Source organism: Pinus tabuliformis, chromosome 9 (genome assembly GCF_031772625.1).
Source record: "Pinus tabuliformis cultivar Carrire ecotype Pingquan chromosome 9, CPIR1, whole genome shotgun sequence".
Taxonomy (NCBI): domain Eukaryota; kingdom Viridiplantae; phylum Streptophyta; class Pinopsida; order Pinales; family Pinaceae; genus Pinus; species Pinus tabuliformis.
In genome coordinates, this window is record NC_142307.1 from 677,033,106 (window position 1) to 677,059,011 (window position 25,906).

The following is a 25,906-nucleotide window of genomic DNA, read 5'->3' on the forward strand; positions in this document are numbered from 1 at the left end:
GAAATGTTGAAGGTGCATTGGTAAGGCCAAAAGGCATGACCAAAAATTCATAATGACCCTCATGAGTTCTAAATTTCGTTTTCGGAATGTCTTCAATCTTCATTCTGATTTGATGATATCCCGAACGAAGATCCAACTTGGTGAAGTAAATTGATCCATGCAATTCATCCAGTAATTCATCAATAACAGGAATGGGGAACTTATCTTTAATAGTGAGCTTGTTGAGCTCCCTATAATCTGGACACATGCGCCATGATCCATCCTTCTTGTGCACCAATACTACTGGAGCTGAGAAAGAACTTTGACTCGGTTGAATTATACCAGCCTCTAGCATTTCTGCAACCATACGTTCAATTTCACTTTTTTGGACATATGGATATCTGTACGGCCTGATGTTTGGAGGAACACTTCCTGGAATCAGATGAATAGCATGATCATGATCACGCATAGGTGGGAGACCTTTGGGAGTCTCAAATACCTTGGAATGATTGTCCAGGACTTTTTGGAGATCTGGAGAAATAGATGATTCCAATGTGGAAACATCTAGCGAACATAATTGTGCAATTACACCTCTTTGCTCCTTTTTTAGAAGCTTTGTCATGCCATTAGAGCTGATTATCTTTCCTGGTTTCCCTGCAATACCCCTTAATTCAACTTCCTTTCCTTCCACAGAAAATTTCATGAAAAGTTCTTGAAAATTAAAAGCTATTGTACCCAAGGATTGTAGCCATTGGACTCCTAGTACAACATCAGCACCCCCCATTGGAATGGAAAGCATTGGGCTAGTCAATACATATTCTCCCATGGATAGCTTGATATTATGGCACTTTCCAGAACAATTTATTGTTCCTCCATTTGCAATCATCACTTGACACTCTGGTGCTGGATATAGGAAGCAATTCAATTCTTTTGCTACCCTACAATGAATAAAATTGTGGGTGCTTCCTGAATCAATCAACACTATTACCTTTTTCTTCTTGATTTGTCCTTCTATCTTGATGGTTTGAGGAGTGGTAATTCCCGCCAATGCATTACAAGATATGGTCGGATTTATTTTTTCTTCATCTAGGCTTTGTTCCTGGAATATATCCTCTTCTTTTGACCTTTCTTGCTCCTTTTCTTCTTCCTCTTCACAATCTATGTAGAATAATTTCTTCTCAGCACACTTATGACCTTTTGTGTATTTGCTATCACAATTGTAACAAAGCCCTTTTGCTCTTTTTTCTTCCAATTGTTGTGGTGTCAACCTTGTAGGTTGTGGAAGACTATGGGCAACAACACTTCCGTCTTTATAGTTGTGAATGGTATGCTTCCTAGTTGCCATAATTTTGCTTTCCATTTTTCTTGCTAACCTGAATGCCTTCTCTAATGAATCAGGTTCCCAAAGGCACACATCATGTTGGATATTATCCTTTAAAGACCCTATGAACACATCAATCCTATGCTCCTCTGGAATATCTTTTACCCTTATGTTCAATTTTTGGAACTCCTCAATGTGCTCCATTATTGAACCCTTTTGTTTGAGACTTATCAATTGGCTAAAAAAAGTGTTGCTTTTTGTATCCTCATAATGTGCTATCAATTCTTCCGTAAAAATTGCCCAAGTGATAAATTGTTTACGAGAACAAAGCCATTGATACCATACAAACTGATTTGGTTCCAAATATAAAGTTGCCATACGTACCTTTTGTGTGTTTTGCACATTATTGAGATCGAAGAATTGCTCCATCTGTAATATCCATGTGGCGGGATCCTTGCCATCAAACTTCCTCATATCGATTTTTGGAACATGGTGAGTCTTCGATCCAACATTAGAGTCTATGGAATCATGATTAACATTTCTTTTGTTCTCATCATGAGTTTCCTTTACTACCTTTTCACCATTAGTGACCCTTTCTTGTAGCAACTTCTTCAATTCTTCCATGTCTGTCTTCAAATCTATCTTCAAATTTGCCATCGAATCCTCCATCTTAGCTTCCATGCCCTTTATCTTAGATTCCACGCCATTTACCTTAGCTTCTGTTAGCTTTTGTGAGCGTGACATTTGTTGCACTTGTTCTTGTAATTTTGATATATCATGTAGCATTTCTTCCTCTTCTTCATGAGTCATGCTAGATATTTCAGGTTCCTTACTAGGTGTTTGCATTTTCTTTCCTCGGGGCATCAGTTACCGATAATAATGCTTTACTATGCCCTTTGAATTCCGTTAAACCAAGCTTACACAAAAATTTAAAAAAAAAACTACACACCTTTTTTCACTTTATAGAAGCCTGATATTGAATCTGATGTATCTCTGTAATTTCGGATCATCCAATTCTGAAATTTATACCTGTAGTAGCCTTCTGCGTCCTCTTTCCAATGCCACAAGTCTGAGCCAAATTGGATTCTCCAAGGAAGAGTTATGTGAAATCTCCCACAGTGACTTGCTTTTAGACTGGTTCAGTAGAGCGAACTTGTACGACGTGCCACGAGTCCCTGTTTCAACCTTTGAATCTAAAACACACATACAAGAAACTACAGTCCGTCCTGTTTCTGTACCTTCTTAGTAAATTTCAATCCGATCCCCAGAGAGAAAGTTATGACGATTTTCCCCAGGTCACCTGTTTTGAATGTAATTCAGGAGTCTGCAAAAAGACCAACTTCCTCAGATCATATCTCCACAAATATCGCGCAAAACGCTCTGAAATTTGGACCCAAGGTTCAGCGTGATTTCTTCTCAAATGGGTTTTTTTTGCGACTTCTAAAACGTCACAGAAAAAACGTTATAGCAAAAATTCCACGATGACCTGTTTGGAGTAGCGAAACCCTAGAATCCAAAGCTCTGATACCAAATGTTATGAAACCAACTCACAAAAAGATAGAAAAGAGAGATCCACGCCTTAGAATTCAGCCTCTTCGAGGGGGAAACCTCCTTTACATTACATAAATGAACAATTCTTCAATGATACAAATGAAAAAACCTCCTTTCTATATATAGGAGTCTAAGGAGTCACAATATAATCCAGCCGACCTAACAATAATAATATAAAGCCACAAAAATAACAATAGAGGGATTCTATGGGGCACAGAAATAACAATATGGGGGTAACAGGGGCACAAAAAATATAAATAGGCGGTATAACTACAATAGTAATGGGGTAATCACTAGTATTATAGGGACCCAACACTCCTGCTGAATAGGTGTCCTCTCATTTAGGCTTCTTTGGGCAGCCTGCTGGTCTTCACGGATGTTTTGCCACCTCTATGAGGCCTCCTGGGTGCATGTACCTCTATTGGTGAATCACTGTGGGTCTCCTCCTCATGAAGAATCAAATGCCATCACTGCTAGTGAATAAACTGTCGGCCTTAAGGAGAAATAAGTGAGCTGTGATATGTCTGACTTTTGCCACCAAGGGAAAAATGCAACAAGGGACTGTTAGGAAGGGGAATAATATGAAGGGATTAGGGACTATGAGGAGGAATTTTATTTAGGGGGTAGGGAGTTTAGGAGATTTTATATAGGGTATGGTTTTGGGGTGTTAGGAAAATTTATATGGGGTAGGGTTTGGGATTTTACCATTGACCAATGTGCGGAGGGATAGGAAATAGGATTTTAGTAGCATTTTAGGATAGGGAGAGATGGAAAAAGTGGAATAGGGAAGAAGGGAATGAGGGAAAGAAGGAAAAATGAAATGGGGGAAGAACCTTGGCACCAGCACAATGAGTTTGTAACCCTAACAGCATTTGCTTTGGTGATTTTTAAGTGGTAGGGTTTGATTAGTTTACACAAGCACTTATGGAACACACACCATCAACAACCATTACTCTCAGATGAAAAACCATGAATGAGGATCAACCTACTTGTATCAATGTGAATTTAGGTGATTTCGGAGTGAATTTATAATTTTCATGCTTCCTGGCTACATGCGCCGCGCCTTCCATGTGTGCCGCGCCAGTGTAAATTTACACTGGAAAATTTCTCCCAGTGCGCCGCGCTCCCTTTGTGCGTTGTGCCTTTTTACAGGAGCCTTTTGGAGTCCTTCCCAATGTCCAAATTTGGTGCAGGATAGCTCGTTGGAATGGTATTTGAGCTTGATTTTGAATGAAATCAAAATTTTTCAATTTGGAGTTCATTTTCCCTATAAAAAACCAAATCTCCCAAGACTGGTCAAAATGTGCCAAATGAGGCTTCCTCAAGGCAGAATGCTATTACAGTCAACTTTTGTATGTATTTCTCAACTCCAAATTGAGCTCATGATAGCTCATTGGAAATATATTTGTGCCTAGTTATTATTTTACTCATCAAGCAAGTCATTTGGCCAACCGAGCTAGGAGAAAAATTGATTTTCCCAAGGTCACTTCAGAGGTGCATCAATTCTCCCGAGGAAATTGTATTTTTGACATTTCTCTAAAACCATGACACCTGTGTAAACAATGAAGGACGTTTTTCTTCCTTGGCCTGTTTTAAACACAAACCTCTCTCAGTTTTCCCAAATTCATCTTTTATTGCTCATAAATATCATTGGAATAAAACCTATCCCTATGTGTGGAACAAGAGATTTGTCGAAATGAAGCGAAATGAAGGGGATAAGCGGCTTCTAAATTCTTGGAAAATTTCTTGGAAGTAGGGAGGGATGTTAAGAAGTAGGGGAAAGTGTAATTTCAAATATTGAGTGAGGGTAAGGGGTCCAAAAAGGCAAAAAACAGGTCCAACCTAGAAAATTGCCAGGTTGTAGCAAGAAACTAGGGTTTGTGCGAAAATGAGGAATTTGGGGGATCTCAGTGATGGGAAGTGTTTTATAAGGTAATTTAAGGATAGAGGAAGGTGTACAAACATTAGGATACAAGTTTTTCTGATGATCTAACCGTCCAAGAAAAATTGCCTTCAAAACCCTAGGAGAAGGAAATGACCTTACCTAGGTGCAACTGAAGCATGAACAAGGTGTAAAATGACCCAATGGAACTTGACATGATAATGAAAACCCTCTGAATGATGGTACACTCAGCTGAACGGTGACATGGACCGACATTTGGACAACTTTGACAGGAATAAAAGCAAACCCTAGACCTAGTACCTAGTGACCAAATTTTGCTTGAAGACTCACTGAAATGATAAAATTTGACCTTGACACCTTAAAATCACTTTGTAATAGCATGTTTGATCACTGAAGGAAGGCTGCAAAGAATGACACTAACACTAGATACAATCATATTATAAACTTGTACTATGATCTGGAAAGGCACATAAGAAGGAAGATGACATCCTGCCAGTCGATTCCGATCGAAGGAAGTGACCAGACTACTTGGAGGGGGTACCATAAGAACGTGAGAATTACCCCCCTTGAGTTATGAGAATGGGAGAATTTTCCTCCTGTTTTGATGGAACAGGAGGATTTCCTCTAAGCTTATTGGAATTTGAAGAAATGAAAAGAACCTCAGTGGTGTCATACTCACTCTCTATGGGAAAGGTACGATTAATTGAAGGTGAAATCCAATCAACTGTTTTGTCAATCTATGATTGGTCAAGTATAGACTCATGGGATTCACATTCAGAGAGAGTGGGTTTGACCGATGGTTGATTTGGGTCAGTGACTTCATCAACTAATGAAGGATTAAGGGAGAGTCTCATGTAACCAAATGGAAGTCGTTACGGAGAAGCAGGACAGTTATCCAACGCTTTTTTGGCTTCAATAAAATAGGAAAAAAGGTAAATGGGGTGATTCCCTTCATATAAACTATAGGGAAACTTAACTTTACCCTTCTTTCCATGAACTTTACTACGACTAGTTGATGGTGTGTCACTAGCATGATCTTCAGAAGTTGATGACACAGGATGACGTGAACAAGAAGACCATTCTTCTAATATCTTAAGAATACTAGAACAATTTTGAAGAAGATGGTATCCCATAACAATTTTGTAAGGATATCGAAGTTTGTGAGGCTTGTCGGACAATTTCTCATTAGAATTTTAATTTGAAGAAATGGTTACTTGGTTGCCCCTTGCTGAATTTTGTTCTTCTTCTTCTTCTTCCATTTCTTCTTCTTCTTATCCACCTAGGTACTAGTGTCAATACTTTCACTAGGTGAAGAGGAAGAAGGGGAGGAAGAAACAACCAACGAAGTAGGTAAAGGGTCAAATTTAGGATCAACTAGAGGTTGATTTTTTCTAATCGTAAGAACATTCAGTTGTGGGGCCAAGGAGGTTGAGAACAACCATACTGGCAAGCCGATGGTAAGTCCTGGAAGGGATAATGTAGCTAAATAAGGAGCACTAAGATTTCTGAAAGGAGGAAATGGACTAGGATTCTCATCAAAAGGAATTCCTTGATCGGTGGACTCCGAAGTTGTTGCCATATGTATCAACCTAAGATCAACTAAGGAGTGACATGGAGGATGTTATCCATGGTCAATTAATTTTATTTTAATCAAAATAATATAACAAAACAAAAGATGTATAATCTAGGCCAAAAGGATTACCAAGTAACTATGAACTGCAATATACTACCTCAATAAACCAAGGACTTAACATATGTGCAACAAATCTCCATAAATGTTGTTTTTATTGTATCACAGTATACAAAGTGGCTGACTCGATTACTTATGGATGGATAGTGACCTAATGTAGTCCTCCCATATATACCCAAAAGTAAATGGAGGCCCAATCCGTGTTAGCATTGTCTAATGCGAAACCACACAATGAGAGTATTCCTTTATAATTTTCGTACTATAACACCGCCCTATATACCCAAAGGTACATGGAATGAGGTATCACACTCGAAATTTATTGCAGACAATTAACGACATCTACTATGTTTTACGATGTCAGAACACGTCTCTAGCGTGGAACCTCTAAATGTTATGCGTTAAGTTACAATGCTCCATTAGGTTAATTGAGATAACTTTTAAGTTGATCTTGTTTAAGAGTTTGTCTTTCAGGTTCACCACGTGATATCTTTTAAATTCCTAGAATGCAACTATGATAAGAAACATTCTTTTCATTTGATTTTGAACAATGAAAACCTTAACTATAAGGAATAGAGAAATCATAATGTTTAATCAAAAAACATATAGCACATATAATGCAACTTTCCCTATACTATTCCTACAAGAACACACAAACCTCTAAATGCATAGTGCAAGGTTTTCTTTTCATTTCCCTTAACGTTTAGATGAACAAAAGGAAATTAAATGCACAAACAATTAATCAATACTTTTCGCAAGAAACAAAGACTTTACAAGAGTTCCTTTTTCAAAGAAATGAAAACTTTACGACACTTCCTTTCTAGAAAGAACTAATAAACTATAAGCTAGATTTGACAATGAATTGATAATGATAAATAAATATTTTAAGAAACACTAAAAAATCAAGGTCAAAGTAGGGCTAGGAGGAGAAATACAACTTGATTTCAAAACCATAAGAAACATTGATCTTTCAGCAAACAACAATAGAAGCAACTTTGGAAAATCAAACCAAAGGTGGGTTTTTTAGCATAAGAGGGATCAACGTAGGCCTAAGTGGGAGACAATGCACTGCAGTGCGCTATCTCTAAGCTAGGCCTACTCTACAGTGCATTGTGTCAAGACCAACACTATGCTGGTGCCAGAGAGTCAAATTGGGAGACATTCAAGCACAATTTTTGACCAAAAACACTTCAAAAAGACTAAAATAAGATCAATGAAATCAAGAAAAGTCTACTAGGTGTGATATGATGAGGGTAAGCCACCAGGAACAACAGTCATTCCCCAACCAAGTCGTAAATTATTTATATAGAATTTGCATCTATGGATAAACACATTTTCCCTAGGTGGGTAGCTACACCTAGAACAATAGAAAGAAAGTAGTCTAACCTTTTCCTATAGTAGATATATGAGATGAAGGAACTTACTTGTAGTATTTAGCTTCCTTAATCCCATTTGAATTGCTCCTGTCGCTTCCACTAGAACTAAACCCGCTCAATTGGTACCCGTATCAACAGAAACAAAAACAACAAATGATCAAAGAATACATGAACTATCTACTATAAACCAATGGAATTGAAGACATTGAAACACATAATCATGATAGATACGAACAAGAATATGAGAAGAGGAATAAACTCTTTATGAATGTAGAAGGAAGAGTTTCACCCAATACAGTTTGATTCTATGCCACTCCTCCAGCTTTAGTCCAACCCTTGCCACATAAAAAGCACACCAATCCAACAGCATAACATTTCTTGACATGAACTCAATTCTCAAAACAATAGAATTTCCTTACAAACTTCAGATTCTAGCCCCTTGATCACTATGACGAGTGCTCGATTTATAGGAAATGTAGGTGGTTTTTTCATAAATGAGGGTATTGAATGGCCTTCCAAACTTGGATTTATTTTCCATGGAGAAATGGATGAGAGGATAAGAGGTTAACGGATCCTTAACCTATCCAATTTCGAGCTCATAGGAGGATATAAGAGATGGGATCCTTCTAGAATCATCCAGAAACAAGGAATATTCTGAGAACCCTATGCAAATTTCTCTCAATCTTGCCCAGCGTAGGCAAAAGAGGGCCTAAGTGCACTGTAGTAGAGTTGAATTTGTAGTTGAAAGAAATTCTTTACAAGGGATATATCAGGCCAAGTGTACAGTTAGAATAGTGACAACTATGTAGGTAAAGCACAGACGTGGGAAAGTTTGTGTGTTGTTTGTAGTACATATTTCCAATGATAAAGGTAAGGATGTTGAGGATGCAGAATTTTTGAGGAGGTATCCAGTTCTACAGTAGTTTCAGGATGTACTTCCTACAAAGATTCCATAGTTACTACCTCACAGGGAAGTGGAATTTTCTATTGAGTTAGTACTAGGGGAAACACTAGCATCAAAGGCACCATACAGGATGAGCACACCAGAGTTAGTAGAGTCAAAGTTGCAATTGAAGAAATGATTGACAAGGGAAGCATCAAGCCAAGTGTATCGCTTCGGGGTGCACCAATGTTGTTTATGAAGAAGAAGGATGGTACTAACAAGGTAACCATCAAGAACAGGTATATGTTGTTGAGCATCTATTTGACAGACAAAAATGAGCTCAAGAATATTATCTTGAGGTAATTTCATGCTAAGCCATATTCAGGTCACCTAGGATATCAAAAGACATTGACAATGGTGAAGAAGTTCTATTATTGTCCAAATTTGAAAAAGGAAGTGGCAGAGTTTGTGTTAGGTCCCTATAATACTAGTGATCACCCCATTACTATTGTAGTTGCATCCCTTATTAATATTGTTGTGCCCCTATTGTCTCGATATTTTTATTACTGTGCCCCATAGAATCCCTCTATTGTTATTTTTGTGGCTTTATATTATTATTGTTAGGTCGACTGGGGTTATATTGTGACTCCTTAGACTCCTATATATAGAAAGGAGGTCTTATCATTTGAATCATCCAAGAATTGTTTATTTGTGTAATGTAAAGGAGGTTTCCCCCTCGAAGAGGCTAAATTCTAAGGCGTTCAACTATCTTTTCTATATTTTTGTGCGCTGGTTTCATAACATTTGGTATCAGAGCTTTGGATTCTAGGGTTTCACTGCTCCAAATAGGTCATCATGTAATTTTCACTATAATGTTTTTTCTACGACGTTTTAGGAGCTAAAAACAAAACCCATTTGAGAATAAGTCACACTAAACCTCGAGTCCAAATTTCAGAACTTTTCGCACTTTATTTGCGGAGATATGATCTGAGGAAGTTGGTCTTTTTGCAGACTCCTGAATTACAATCCAAACAGGTGACCTGATGTTATTGGGAAAACTAGTGTCTATACAGAACTACTAGTCCCACTAAGGGTGATAGCTACCTTAGAAACAAACAGACTAAGACTACTTTTGTTTTCCTTTATGAGAGATAGATGAGAGAAGAATAAAGGAGACCAACCTCTATCTTGCACTTGGTTCCTTTCTCGGTTCCTCTCCCTTCTGATAGTCCTTCGCTACTTGCTTCCTTGTATACCCAGCTTCAAAGAATACCTGTAGAATCAAAACAGCATAACGCTATACAAGAACATGGATCTATTATCATAAACAATATAGGACCAGATGTATATTAACCACACAAATGCATACAACATCAATTACACAAGAATGTGGAGGAAAACTTGAATAGCTTTATTAATAATCAAGAAAGAGCAAAGAGGATTACAACCAATTGTTCTGACCCAGCATCATCCTCTCAGCAAGAAGCCCTTCTTCACCTCATGAAAAGCTTAGATCACCCAACACTATGATGTAGCACCAAGAAACCAGCAGCACTTCCTTACAAGATACAAAATTCCAGCCTCTGGATCTCTTGGATGAGGGATCCATATATAGATGTTTGCAAGGGGGGTGAGTCAGCTTTTGAGATTTGATTAGTGTCCTCTCTCTGATAGTTCTTGAATCCACTTGGACATTGATGATCTCTTACTCATCCATGGGTGAATGCAGAGAGTCAAGTGTCACAGGAGAAGTTTCTAGAAGATTATTTGCTTCTCCACCTTGTAGATTGACCCTACCATTTGTCCACTCTCACCCATCGCACCCCACAGAAAGGCTTTTCAACATGCATCACACCTGCTGAGTGTACCTAGGTGGGATGCATCGCACCTTGACCATGGAGCAGGTGAAATGATCCAATTTTGACCAATTTTGAGTAGTTTTTCATGGAGAACTCCTGGGGGAAGATGTAATTAGTTGACCTTGTTCTTTTAGGGGTTGGAACAACACTTTTAGGGACTTAAGAGCCCTTGGTTTATGGACATTTATGATTGGGGTTGCAGTGCCCAAAAATTTCTATAACAGTTGCCCCCTAAAGCATGGGGTCGTTAATTTGTTGATGTCGGGTGAGATTCTTTATCATGAGGATCTGAAGTTCTTTCAAGCTAGAAGGAGATCTGTAATAAGATACAATACAATACATTATCTTCATAAATATTTTCATGATCTAGCTGAGGCGGGCATTCCCATGCTCAGCTTTATAAATTTATTTTCATGTACATGAGACAGACAATCGTCTGAGTGTAGACTGATGATTTTGGTAGAGCCATCATCCCTTAGATTGGATGATTATCTGTGGAGAAATGATGTACATTTGATGTCTTTATTTGTTTTGAATATATATCGCAGCCCGGATGGATGAAACTAGATCTAGGGTCTTCAATCTCGTTCGATCTTCACTCAAAGTACAAGTCGATCCATGTGAGAGTTGTTCTGGAGTCGACCATGGAAAGACATCGCATGATTACCAGCCAATGATGTAAGCTGTTAACAGGCATGAGAGGAATCACCGATAATGATGATGACCCTCAAGGTACTACAGTACAATTCATGTGGTGTGAATAAGGGACTTGGTGTCGAACACGACACAAAATCTTTCGGTCGAAGACCATTGATGTAAACCTGTCGCCGGAAGTGAGAAACTTGCCATTGAGGCATGCAAGCTTCAAAGTACTGAAAGGGTTGTTCCTAGATCGACTTCTTGGATAACGAGCTGATGTCAACAAGAAGCGATTCGTCATAGGAGGGCCTTAGGGGATCCAACATCAATAGCACGAAACGGAGAAAATGATTTTAATGGAGGTGAAAATGGTCTGGTGATATAAGGTTAAGGGTGACGGTCATGAAAGAATGGAGCGTAAATGTATTGTAGTGGGTGGGACACAGGTGAATTCTCTGAGTGACTTCTCTTGAACATATCGATGACACTAACATGATGGATTGGTAGCATTAACCCCAAATATGGATGGTGTGACAGAACCATGGTGATGTGACCAGTGAATGGAACAACCCAACCCGACTCGGATGCGGAGTGAAAGTGTCATGTTCAAGAGCGACTTGCTACCAACAAAGTTTCTTCAAGTTTTCTTCCCAATTTTTCCCCAGTCATTGCTGACTAGTACCTCTTTATTTTTGTCAAGCTTGAGGAGGATAACATATGCTTGTTCTATAATTCGCCCTTTGGGCAAACCCATCGCTATGTTTTAACGAGCCTAGCGATAGTGAAACTCGTTCTTGTCTGTTATGGAAAAGTTTGTCGCTATTAGGTTTTAATGAGCTTAACGACAAAGATAACTCGGTCCTTTTCAATTTTAGAGAGTCTGAAAAGGGATGAAAAGGAAACTCCAAAAATCCTTTTTCGTCATCTAATCCCTTTAGTCTGAAAAAGTATAAAACAATACAAAAGGGATGAATTTTCAGTATTTTTAACGAGCCGAACAAGACAAGCACTCGATATTTTTGTGTAATAATCCCTCAGGTCCAAAAGGATTAAAATCTAAAGGTGGGATAGCACTTGCGGTCACTTTAACGAGATGGAGAGGCCAATGGCTCGGCAATCTTTTCATATTTTACGAGTCAGATGAAAAGAGCTTAAAGGAGACTCGTTTTTTAGGAACGAGTGATAGATTCGGGTAGCAGTCGATTCCAGGTAAGGTTCAGAATTTTCCAATCACGGCAGTGTTACAAGGATGGCTAACAGGATCACTCTTCGCAGATGTTCCTCAAAAGGGGTAAACAATCACATGGAGGTGAATGATTGGCCAATATAGAGTGGAGGTGATGATGAGAACACGACCAAGGCTTTAAGGGCTGAAGTACTACATTCACGACGGTCGTTTACCGGAATTTGGTTCATTTTTTATTTTAAAATGAGCTTAAACTCTGGAGGAACATTTTCTCATTGCTTATGTTTATTTTTTAACGAGCTTGAAGTCCACGTTAAAACTGCTCGATCCAATGGTCATTGATTTCTTGATTTTACCTTTAATAGCTTTGTTCTTTCGAAGGTTGTACTGCTTGCTCAACTGCTTCATCAAACTAGTTAGAAACGAACAATATGTGTTTGAAAAATGAGTTAGGACACTAATATTTTACTCGAATTATGCAAAGAGTAATTAAAAAGTGCTTTTACCTCTCATTTTACCATTTCATTTGAACTTTGGTTTGTTGGAGCTTTGGAGGTGCTTTCCCCCTTTGATTTTCACCAGCTGATTCCGGGAGATTCTGTGGACGATTCTTGGCACCGTCTGGACCAGGTAGGAGCTAAACCTGAGCTCTTTCATTTCATCCTTTCCATTTTGCATTCTGAGCCTGATTTCTGGTTTTTCTGAGCCTCAAGGGTTTGAAAAACTCGCCCTGGCTCCATCGCACCCTTCCTATATCGAAAGGTGCGATGCATGTTGACCTGTCTACTGGGCAGTTAGCATGCAATGCACCCAGAACACTGTTGGGGTGCGATGGGCGCAAGGAGGGAAATCTGTGCACAGTTTTCAATGGAAATTTTTTCCTGTTTTTCACCAAATCAGGATCTAACTCTTCTCTTGTTTACTTTCAGAGATTTATTGGAGAAAAATTCCTGTTACATGGTGAGAACGTGAGCATGAAGAAGAAGACATGTTTGCTTTACATGATCCGGTTACGGTGAACACACTATGGAACTGTGGCTTGCTCAAGTTTTTCCACATCTCCAGCATGAGGCAACAAATCAACTTGTTGCAGTATTTGCTCGATGCCTGGGATCCTACCAGCCAGGTGTTCCAGATTAGGGGCAAATCTATCCCCTTGGTTGTCGTAGACATCTATTTTTTGATCGGCTTATCGAGGCGGGGTGCCCCTATCTCATTGTCAGGTTTGGCCCGTGGGGGTGAAACTGTGGGAGATTACATTCGCAGGTATTGTAGAGAGGGATCTCAACCAAGTAAGGATGGCAAGATCAACATTCGAGATGTCACTGACAGGTCCCTGAGGACCATTCTATTCACCTTTGCTAGGATGGTTGGTAGTGCGGCTCTTCATGTGGCCAATTGGTCTTATATGCAGTATGTTGTAGAATGCCTTGAACCAAAGGTGTTCAACTGGTGTGACGCAGTACTATTTGTGATGAAGGAACAATTGACCAGGGTGAAAAATGGAAGATTGAAGAGCTTTGGATATGATTCTATTTTGACCGCTTTTGCCTTGGAAAAAATCCCAGTGATGCAGCGGCAGTATATTCCACTTGGCTTACCTCCACCGACCGAGCCACGGATGCAGAGATGGGTCGACCATATGTCCAGACATGTTGGTCAGCCTCAAGTTTCCTTCTCTAACACTTTCTTTGGGTGGTTTGATCATCAGGAGATGGTTTTTTCTGACTATCCATATGCTGTTATGGATTTCCGGGGTGACCCGGATTTGGTATTGCCGGCTGGCGAGCAGTGGGGTGCCATTGGTAAAATTTTGACCATATCTCTGTTTATTGTTTCTCTTTATAATTTTCTTGTGCTTTATTCTATCAAGACTAATCGGAACTCATGTGCTCATGCAGATGTTGGACCAGTTCGGCCAGTAGTACGCCTGAGAGTGCCAGCTGCCGTTCCAGCAGGAGAGGCAGTGGGAAGGGCTATCCTTCACGACCTTGATGTGGCCGAGACTCTTTCAGCATTACAGGATCAGATCGAGGGCCTCACTCTTGGTATTCCAGATGTGAGGACTAACGAGCTGCCTCTGAGATTGCAGCGACATACTACCGGCGTGCCGAGTCGATGGACTAGGCTTTTACGCATGATTGCGCAGGCGGTGACTTGTTATCACCAGCATCATTAGACTAGGGTGCCCCCTAGCGCTTTGAGTTTTGGGTCCTTTGACCAATTTTTGTCTTGGTTACAGAACATTATATGTAAACCATAAACAGTTTTATATATATATATATATATATATATATATATATATATATATATATATATATATATATATATATATATATATATATATATATATATATATATATATATATATATATATATATATATATATATATATATATATATTTTTTTTTTTTTGATTTTCGGAGTTTTTATTTTGGTTAAGTTATGTGATCCTGATGCAAATATTGATGAAATGCTTCTTTTTATAAATGTCGCACATGTCTATCTAACACATAATTTTCCAATGAGTCTGTTAATGTGTTTAAGTTTCTAGAAATATGTTGATATTGAATAAAATCAAATTGTCTTTCCAAAATTTGACCCTTAAAAACATGCGATAGATAGCTGGATTTCGGACGGAGTAAATACCAGTGAGTTGTAGTATGACGAACTGTGAGTCTAACCTGATGACAGGTCGGCCTATGCCATGTGTGATGGCATCAGAGAGAAGTTCTATCAACATGCTATATTCAGCGATGTTATTCGTTGACCGACCAATACATACTCCTCTGAAACTTACTAACTCGCCGCTTGGATCGAAAATGGCCTAGGCCGTAGAAGAAAGGTTTCGCGAACTACGACTCGCTCCGTCGGCATATCCAACAAAAGATTCCAATAGGTTTGTCATCTGCGACAAATTAAAAAGTGGATTACTTGACCAAAACAAATACTTTTAGTGAAAACAAAAATGTAACAAAAGCATATGTGTTACCACACTGAATCATGCGTAGTAACGCTTGAGGTACAACCCATTACGGGGTTGCGCCAGCGGAATCCCGTCATAATCCATTAACTCATAGGCTCCTTTTCCTAACACTCTCTTAACAATATAAGGGACCATCCATAAAGACTTGAATTTTCGTGCTCCCAATTTATCGGATTCCTGGTCATAAAGCAAAACCAAGTCACCTTCTGAGAAGACACGGGGTTTGAAATTCTTGTCGAACTGCGCTTTGACTCATTTCTTATGGGCTTCGTTAGCCAAAGAGGCATCACGACGGGTTTCATCCAATTGGATTAATTCCAAGAAATGAGCCTCCTCTTCTGAAGTTCTGGGGAGAAGGTCGACCGCGAGTTTGAGGGACGAGATTTCACACTGAACTGGTAAGATTACTTCTAGGCCATATACCAGTTGAAAAGGTGTGAACCCAGTTGCATTTCTTACTGACGTTCGGTATGCCCACAAGGCTGAGTACAGGATTAGGTGCCAACTCCTTTTGTGGACTCCAATCATCCTTTGCAGCATCCGCTTCAGGACTTTGTTGATTGCTTCAACTTGTCCATTGGCCTGTGGGTAATATGGAGTAGAGCTGTCATGGGACAACCCTAATTTGGCAGTCAATTCGATCATCATGTGATTGCGAAAATGCGATCCATGATCTGTGACTATAGCCTGTGGAACGCCGAATCTGGTGAGTACATGATTAAAAAAGAAAAGGGCAGCAGTTTCACCAGTGTTATCTAATGTAGGCATTGCCTTGGCCCATTTGGTAAAATAGTCTACTGCGACTATGATATACCCATGCCCCCTGGTCGAGGTGGGGTTACATGTCATGAAATCTATGCCCCATTTGGCGAATGGCCCAACAGCAACTGTTGGCTGTAGAGGTGCTGGTGGTTTTTTGGTTTTGCTATTGAAAATTTGACATGCATGGGAGATTCTGACTGCGGTTATGCAATCTTTGAACATTTTTGGCCAGAAGTATCCTGGTCGTAAATTTTTTTGCGCCATAGCGTAACCAGATTGATGCCCCCCACACGCGCCTGAATGGCAGTCATTTAGGACTTTTTCGGCCTCCTCATGGGTGAGGCACCTCCTTAGAACTGTGTCGACACCACGACGGTAAAGCGTATTACCGACGATCATGTAGTCTTTTGATTGGTATCGAACACGTTTTTGTTCTGAGCGTGACGTATTTGGCCTATATTTTTGGGTTTGGAGATAGATGATTATATCTGCATACCATGGATCGCTTGAATATATCAGAAACAAGGATTCATCCACGATGGTTTCTTCAGATGTTTCATCGTTGGACGACGATGGGAGATTGCATAGTAATTCTGTGAATACCAAGGATTTCTTTGATTTGGATTTTAAAAATTCCAGATCAAACTCTTGAAGAATTGCTATCCATTTTGAATATTTTCCCCCCAGCAACTGTCATGACAATATATAAGTCATGGGGTTGCAATCTGACAGAATGGTAGTTTTTCGAAAGAGAACATAATGTTGAAATCTCTGTATTGCTTGAACAGCCGCGAGAGCGAGCTTTTCAACATAGGAATACTTACTTTCCATATCATTTAAGTTCCTACTTAAATAATATATTGGATGTTCAATACCGTTGTCTTCTTGGACTAAAACCATTGCGATGGTTGTATCCGCTGCAACCAGATACAGGTTAAAGTCTTTTTGATAATTAGGAGCGTACATTAATGATGCTTTCATTAAGGATTGTTTTAAAGCATCAAAGGAAGCTTGCGCGACCTGATCCCATACGAAGGGTAATTCTTTTTTCAATAGACGCGTATAACCTTTAGCAAGTTCAGCGTAATTTGGAATGAACCTCCTCAGAAAGTTTACTTTCCCTTGGAGTTTCTGAATCTGAAGCAAATTTGAAGGTGGAGGCAAGTTTATGATTGCCTGAACCTTACACGGGTTGAGACGAATCTCGTCCTTTGAGACTATAAAGCTAAGTAAATGACCAGAGCTGACACAAAACACACATTTGTGTGGATTGAGTCGTATCTTGTAGTGTCAGCAACGTAGAAATATCGCTCTCAAATGTTGCGGATGATCTGTCCGCTTTTTTGAATGACCCAGAAGGTCGTCGAGGTACGGTTGAATGATGTTTTTGATTTCTTGGAAGGCATAATTCATTGCCCTCTGAAAAGTTGCCCCTGCGTTCTTTAAACCAAAGGGTAATTTTCGATATAAGAATGTGCCCCACGAACAAATAAATGCAGTCTTTGACTGGTCCTGTGGGTGGATATTTATTTGATTATACCCTGAAAATCCATCCATGAATAAAAAGATTTCACATCGGGAGCATTCATCAATTATCTGGTCAATAAAGGGTGTAGGGTAGTTGTCTTTTGGACAAGCTTGATTTACATCCCTATAATCGACGCACACTCTAATCGTTCCTTGTTTTTTCATTACAGGAACATGTTGGCATTATGATGCATATGTTGCACTTAATGGCAACCCTCTCATAGAAGAACATCTCACTTATATACAATCAGATGAATCTACAAAAGAGATAAACAAAGAAAACAGGGCATATCGGAGCAAGATAGAACCAAGAGGAGCCAAGAGGAGACAAGAGGAGCCATATATATGTATATGTCACATATATATGCCAAACAAGAGGAGCATACAGAGATATCGGGAGCCTTCGGGAGCAACAGACAGAGTTATGGACAGCGCAGACAGAGTTATCGGGAGCTATCGGGAGCAGAGAAAACAGAGCAAATGCTACCAAGCCAGAGGAGCCTATCGGGAGCTTATCGGGAGCCTATCGAAGTAGAGAAAATAGAGTAGACAGAGTTATCGAGAGTTATCGGACATGTAAAACCAATATATGCATGCTTTAACATTATCGGCGATTAAACCCTTCTATATATGCATTCACAGCTATCGGAGGCCAAAAACTATGCATATATGTGTTTCAACACTATCGGAGGAGCACACAGAGCCATCGGGAGCCATCAGAAGCTGTATAATCCACAAAAAGAGTTATATGCATACAAATATTCTATCGGAGGCCAAAAACCATATAAATATGCATTATACAACAAACAGAGGCAGAAAGACTTATACATGTATACATTTACCCATCGGTGGAAAAAACTCAGCTATACGGCATTTAACACTATCGGAGGGCAATCGGAGGCCAAAACATATATATATGGCAATCACTCTATTGGCGGAAAAGTTTATATATATATATATATATATATATATATATATATATTGACATATATGTATATCGACGACATCGCTAATCGGTGGTTCAACTATGTGCCACCACTGAAACCTCTGATTGCGATAATAACATGGACCCGATGAAGGCATTAAAAAACAGTTTATAATAATATCGCATCGGGACTTCGGGGGAAAGTCGTACAATGTTAAGCGGCCCTGCAATCGCCGATAGTGATATCACATCAGAACGGTAAGCGGCACCTTTGCAAGCGCCGATTGCGATAAGGTTGCGGACCCGATGGTGGCATTAAAATCATTCTATAATAATATCACGTCCAGCATATCAGAGAGTTATGTATCACAGCGCTTAAATCCCTGCCACACCCGAGTGCCAATTGCGATAAGGTTGCGGACCCGATGGAGGCATTAAAAGCAATCTATAATAATATCGCATCCGCAGTAATCGCATATATTATAAAGGCTTCCCACATCCAATCGCCAATAGCGATGAAAGTTGCGGACCCGACAGGCTTATACAACATGATTCAATGTAATATCGCGTCCATAGGAGGATCGGCCCATCGGCCTATCGGCCATCGGCAATGTCATGAGGAGCAGACCCGATATAGTTTAGATGCGTGTTTAATAATTGCTTGAAGTCCACCTTTTGGTCTTTTGGACTATTCTTTATCATATTCCCTGTTTTATCACTTAAGTCATCGATTAAGTGAGCGGTCCAAGCTATTGAGCCCCAGTTTTTCGGATCCCCTGTATTGGTTATCTACGGTTCTGATTCATTGTTTTAACAAGAGCTTGACTATAAAAGGAGAAAGGAGATCTTTGGGTGAAACATCGGTGAACATTGAAGATCTTAAGAACGCATAAATCCGAAACTCTTGTGATCGGTTGGGAGTGATGGTTAAGATCTCATCGGTGCATGATCAGATCTGTAAGTCTGGGTATGCTTGAAGTCTAAAATAAATCACCTATACCCACAGGTCCGCAGGAGTGTCACAGTACAAGTGCAGATATCCACATATCGGAAAGAAGCAGAGGCACAGATGTCCGCAGATGTCTTTTGTAGCTGCGAACCCTGCTTGAGATCTGTTTTATCTTCCTTTGACTATTCTGCAGGGTTCTAGGTGCGTGATTGATGTTGGGTTACTGGTATAGAGTTCTGATAACAACATGATTATGTTTAGCCTCTGTTGACTAGATCTGGTGGAAAACTATCATAATATCCTTGTATATATATTGATTTGGTGGTTGGGTGATTCTGAAGATTTGTTGCATAAGGAAATTAGTTTTTTCTCATGAACTTGATGATCATTTGATCTTCTTGGATCCAGTCTGAAAATCAATGAAACATGGTCCTTAAAAGAAGTAGGGGGTTGAAGCTCCCTTATAGGAGAGACTGAAGAATGAGAGAGAGAGTTGTAGCTCTCTGCAGGTTGCAGCCTGCATACTGGTAAAGGACTGCACCAGTACAAAATCATTGTAAAAGAAGTTCTAATTGAAAGAAGATAGAGACATATTGTAGCAGGTGGTTTTCACCCACATTGGGTTTCCACCTTATATCTAGTGTTCCTTTGTGTGACTATCTATTTTTCACTATTCTTTTTCATTATTATATGGTATTGACCTACAAGTTAATTATCAATATTGGAAGAATAATTTAAAGTATAAATTTGGATAGTTTATGGAAAAGAATTTGATAATACTGATTCACCCCCCCTCTCAGTATTATTTCCAACAATTGGTATCAGAGTAGGTCCTTCAGAGAAGCTTGATCGCTTGAAGGAAGATCGTTCATCATGAGCAACTACGAGAGGGAAGCATCAATCAGGCCATCGATTTTTGATGGGACAAACTTCATATATTGGAAGGTAAGAGTTACTGCCTATCTTCAATCTCTTGGTACAGAAGTCTGGGATATCATAGATACAGGGTACACTTTTCCTTCAGCAACTCCTACAGATCCGGCTGAGAAGAAGAAATATGAAACAAATGCTAAGGTAGTCAATACTCTGTTGGGATGCCTATCTCAATCAGAATTCGTGAAGGTTATGCAATATAAATCCGCAAAAGAAATATGGGACAAGATTGTTTTGAGCTACGAAGGAGATGAACAGGTAAAACGAGCAAAACTTCAAACCCTCAGGATTCAGTATGAAAATCTCAGAATGCACAATGATGAAAGTGTGGCTAACTATTTCCTTCGGGTAGATGAGATTGTTAATTGCATGAAAAACTTGGGTGAAGAAATAAAAGAGGCTGTTGTGGTTGAAAAAGTTCTAAGATCTTTGTCCCCTAAGTTTGAATCTAAAGTTTCTGCAATAGAGGAAAAGGAGAATCTACGAACTCTTACCATGTCACAGCTACACGGAATTTTAACTGCTTATGAAATGAGGAAAGGAGGACCTTTAGACAGGAGAGAAGTAGCTTTCAAGGCTTCAGGCAAAGGAGACTACTATGAGTTAGGACATGCATCAGAAGAGGAAGAAGAATCAAATTTTGTCAAGAATCTTCAATGGGGTACTGGAAGATTCAGAGGTAAGTTACCCTTCAAATGCTTTGCTTGCGGGAGAGTCGGTCACTATGCTGCCAAATGTCCTCATAAGGATAAAGGGAAAGAACCTGTTAGATGGAACAAGAAACAAAATGCAAATAAGAAAATTTACTACACTCATGAAGATAGAGATGGTCTTCCAAGTAGTGATGAAGGTGAACGAGGTATCAACTATAAACTTTTAATGGCTTTTGAAGATGATGATTACATGGATGCTATAGATGTAGATGGTTTTTATGAAGAGATTTCTAGACTCAAAACATGTTTAGAAGAAAAGAATATGATCATTGACACTTTGCAAATCCAACTTGATGAAAAGGAACAATCTCTTGAAAAGTTAGAATGTGAAATTGTTGGGCTTCGAAAAGAAATTGAGAAATCAAAGGCTCTTAATCTTAAATTTGTTAAAGGATCTGAAACTCTGGATAAGATCATCAATGTACAGCGCTCTCCACTAATCAAGACAGGTCTGGGGTATAATGGAGAAGCATCTCAAGCATCCACCTCAAAGAGTTATCTCGATGCAGCAAGGAGATATGAACAAAAGCCAAATGGAGATCACCAGGTAAAACAGGGACAAATTCCACCAAGAATAAACAAAGACTACCAGGTAAATCAGGGACAATTCACCTTAAGGGCGAACAAAAGCTACAATCAGCCACAGGTAAGATCTTCTCAATTTGTCTCAAGAATGGATGACAATAGAAACTACAATCATATGGCTGGTAAATTTGATAATCGCAGAAGTTTCTTCAATGGCCAATGTTTCTCTTGCCATAACTTTGGTCACAAAGCAGCTCAATGTGTTGCCTATAAGACAATCATGACTAGAGAAGCTCAAAAACAAAGAAGTATGACTGGGATTACAAAAAGAACCTATAACAACTTTTCGGCTCTTGAAAGTGAAATTGAATGTTCTATTTGTAATAACTTCGGTCATGAAGATTCTGAATGCAGGAGCAGGTTTCGACAGACAAAGGAACTAGCCTCAAGCACTAGAACATGGAGGATAAAGGAACCACTACCAGAAAGGTTTGGAATAGCCTTTTATGCAAAAGGACAGGAAAATCAATGGTACATTGACAGTGGATGTTCAAAACACATGACAGGTGATAAAGAAGAACTTGAATCATATAGTGTTTTAGAAAAGGGAAAGAAAGTCTCTTTTGGAAATGATACCCCTGCAGTCATAAAAGGAAAAGGCACTGCTCAATTGAAGGAAAAAGTCAAATCTGGAAATGTTTTGTATGTTGATGGATTGAAGCATAATCTTCTGAGTGTCAGTCAAATGTACAATCAAGGAACCGAGGTAATATTCCGATCAAATGGATGCAGTGTTCGTGATCTTGATACAGGAAAAACAGTGATCAAAGGCAGAAGAACTCCAAATAATTTATACATATTTGAAGAAGGACAACAACAATGCTATTTGAGCAAGGACAATGAACATTGGTTATGGCACCGTAGGCTGGGGCACCTAAGCTTTTCACAAATAAGGAAAGCATGCAAATACTAGGAAGTCCGTGGTCTTCCAGACATCAAAATTCCAGACAACACAATATGCAAATCATGTCAGTTTGGTAAGCAAACCAGAACTAACTTTCCTAAAAAGGAAGGATCAGCTAGAAAGCCTCTTGAGATGGTACATACAGATGTATGTGGTCCATTTAGGACAAGGCCACCTCGAGGAGAAGAATATTTTATATTATTCATTGATGACTTCTCTAGGATGGTTTGGTTAGGACTTGTGAAGAACAAAGACAAAGCATTCGAAAAATTCAAAGCTTTCAAAGCCCTGGCTGAAAATGAATCGGATCACAAAATTAAGTGCCTCAGGTCTGACAGAGGTGGGGAGTTTACCTCAAATGAATTTTTCGATTTTTGTGAAGAACATGGAATAAGAAGGGAATTCTACAGCTAGGACTCCTCAGAAAAATGGAGTGGTGGAAAGGATGAAGAGAACTGTTCAACAAATGGCTCGTGTTATGCTTCATGAGTCTAGAACTCCTGCAACCTTCTGGGGTGAAGTTACATTTGCTGCGGTCGTTATTCTCAACAAAACAAATGTCCGAGTGAACAACACTCAAACTCCTCATGAGATCTGGTATGGCGAGACTCCTTCGGTAAAGCATTTCAAAATTTTTGGAAGCAAATGCTATATCAAGAACAATGATGAACAGCTTGGCAAACTTGAACCTAGAGCAGATGAAGGCATTCTCCATGGTTATTCTCCCCACAGCAAAGCATATAAGTGTTACAATAAAAGACTTGGAAGAATTGTTGATAGCATTGGTGTAGTGGTTGATGAAAAAGGATAAATTCCTAGGCAAGTAAATTATGAAAATATCGAAGAGGATGAAGACTACCTTCCAAATTAGACTAATGATGAAGAAGAAGAACCTCAAGATGCACCAGAGGAACAGATAAGGATAGAAGAGAAGACTCCATCTAGGTATCTACAGAAGAATCATCCAGAATCTCAAATTTTGGTACAAAAAGAGGCAGGCGTACAAAAAAGAAGAACAACTGCAGAAGCTTCAAGTTATTTGGTATTACTCTCCTCCACTGAACCAAAAAATGTAAGAGAGGCATGCAAGGATGAATGTTGGGTCAAGGCAATGCATGAAGAACTTGAACAGATCGAAAAGAACAACACTTGGGAGTTGGTTCCTAGACCAAAGGATAAGAATGTCATAGGGACAAAATGGATCTTCAAAAATAAGTTGAACGAAAATGGGGAAGTAATTAGAAACAAGGCCAGACTTGTTTGTAAAGGGTATGCCCGACAAGAAGGAATAGATTTTGAAGAAACTTTTGCTCCTATTGCAAGACTTGAGGCCATCCGAATGTTCCTTGCTCTCTCAAGCTTTCAAAAGTTCAAAGTATTTCAAATGGATGTGAAATCAGCTTTTCTGAATGGAGACTTAGAAGAAGAAGTATACATTGAGCAGCCAGATGGTTTCATTCTTGGTAATGATCCAAATCTTGTATGCAGAATGAAAAAGGTTCTCTATGGTCTTAAACAGGCTCCAAGGGCTTGGTACTACCATTTGGACAAATATCTTCATCAACAAGGTTTTTCAAAAGGATCAGCAGATAGCAATATTTATATAAAAATTGAAAATGGAAAATTGCTAATACTTGTTGTGTATGTAGATGATATTATTTTTGGCAGCAATGAAGAAGCCATGAGTCAAAGCTTTGCCTTGATGATGCAAAAAGAATTCGAAATGTCCTTGCTTGGAGAACTGACATACTTTCTTGGATTGCAAATCCAACAAAATGAAGGCGGTATCTTCTTGTCTCAAACCAAGTACCTCAAGTAGATTCTGAAGAAGTATGGCATGGAAGATTCGAAACCAGTATGTACCCCTATGGTTATAGGATGCAGTCTTAGTGCTAATGATGAATTTGCAGCAGTTCATCAACCAACCTACAGATCTATGATTGGAAGTCTACTTTATTTGACAGGTACCCGACCAGACATCATGCATGCAGTGGGAATAGTTGGAATATTTCAGGCAAATCCAAAAGAAATTCGTCTTCAGGCAGTGAAGATAATTTTCAAATATCTCCAAGGAACTCAAAACTATGGCTTATGGTATCCTGGAGACACAAATCTCACACTTCATGCTTACACAAATGCAGATTGGGCTGGAAGTGTGGATGATAGGAAAAGCACAAGTGGTGGTGCTTTCTTTATAGGTTCCAGATTAGTATCTTGGTTCAGCAAGAAACAAAGTTCGATTGCTTTATCTACAGCTGAAGAAGAATATGTGGTTGCTGCATCTTGTTGCACTCAACTTCTTTGGATGATGCAGACCTTGCAGGATTTTCAAATCACTTGTACACCACCTATCTCCATCTTATGTGATAATACAAGTGCAATCAGCATTTCAAAGAACCCAGTCATGCATTCAAAGATCAAGTATCATTTTCTCAAGGAACAAGTGCTTCAACAAAAGGTCAAGTTGGAGTATGTTCCTTCTAAGGAACAAGTTGCTGATATACTCACCAAACCATTGCCCAGGGAGACCTTTGAATACCTCAGGAAAAAGCTGGGGGTTGTTGATGCATCATCTTGTTGTTAAATCTCATCTGTTTCAGAGATTGTTGGTTGTACGCGAGGTTCATATGGGGTATACGCGTACAGGTTCAGGGGGAGCATATATAATGCATTGTTGGCATTATGGTAGTGCAGAAGGAGTAATATGTCTCTATCTCTTTCATGATCCGGTTTATAGTCAGGAGGAGCAGGTTCTCAGGGGGAGATATAGTCAGGAGGAGCAGGTTCTCAAGTATGGACAGCCGAATGTATATCAAGGAAAGAGTATGTCTTGATCCGCCCTTTGCCCTTGATGTCAAAGGGGGAGAGTGATTTTGGTGTTGTTGCCATCAAGTCCAAAGGGGGAGATTGTTGGCATTATGATGCATGTGTTGTACTTGATGGAAACCCTCTCATAGAAGAACGTCTCACTTATATACAATCAAATGAATCTACAAAAGAGATAAACAAAGAAAATAGGGCATATCGGAGAAAGATGGAACCAAGAGGAGCCAAGAGGAGACAAGAGGAGCCATATATATGTATATGTCACATATATATGCCAAAAAAGACGAGCATACACAGCTATCGGGAGCCATTGGGAGCAACAGACAGAGTTATCGGGAGCACAGACAGAGTTATCGGGAGCTATCGGGAGCAGAGAAAACAGAGCAAATGCTACCAAGCCAGAGGAGCCTAT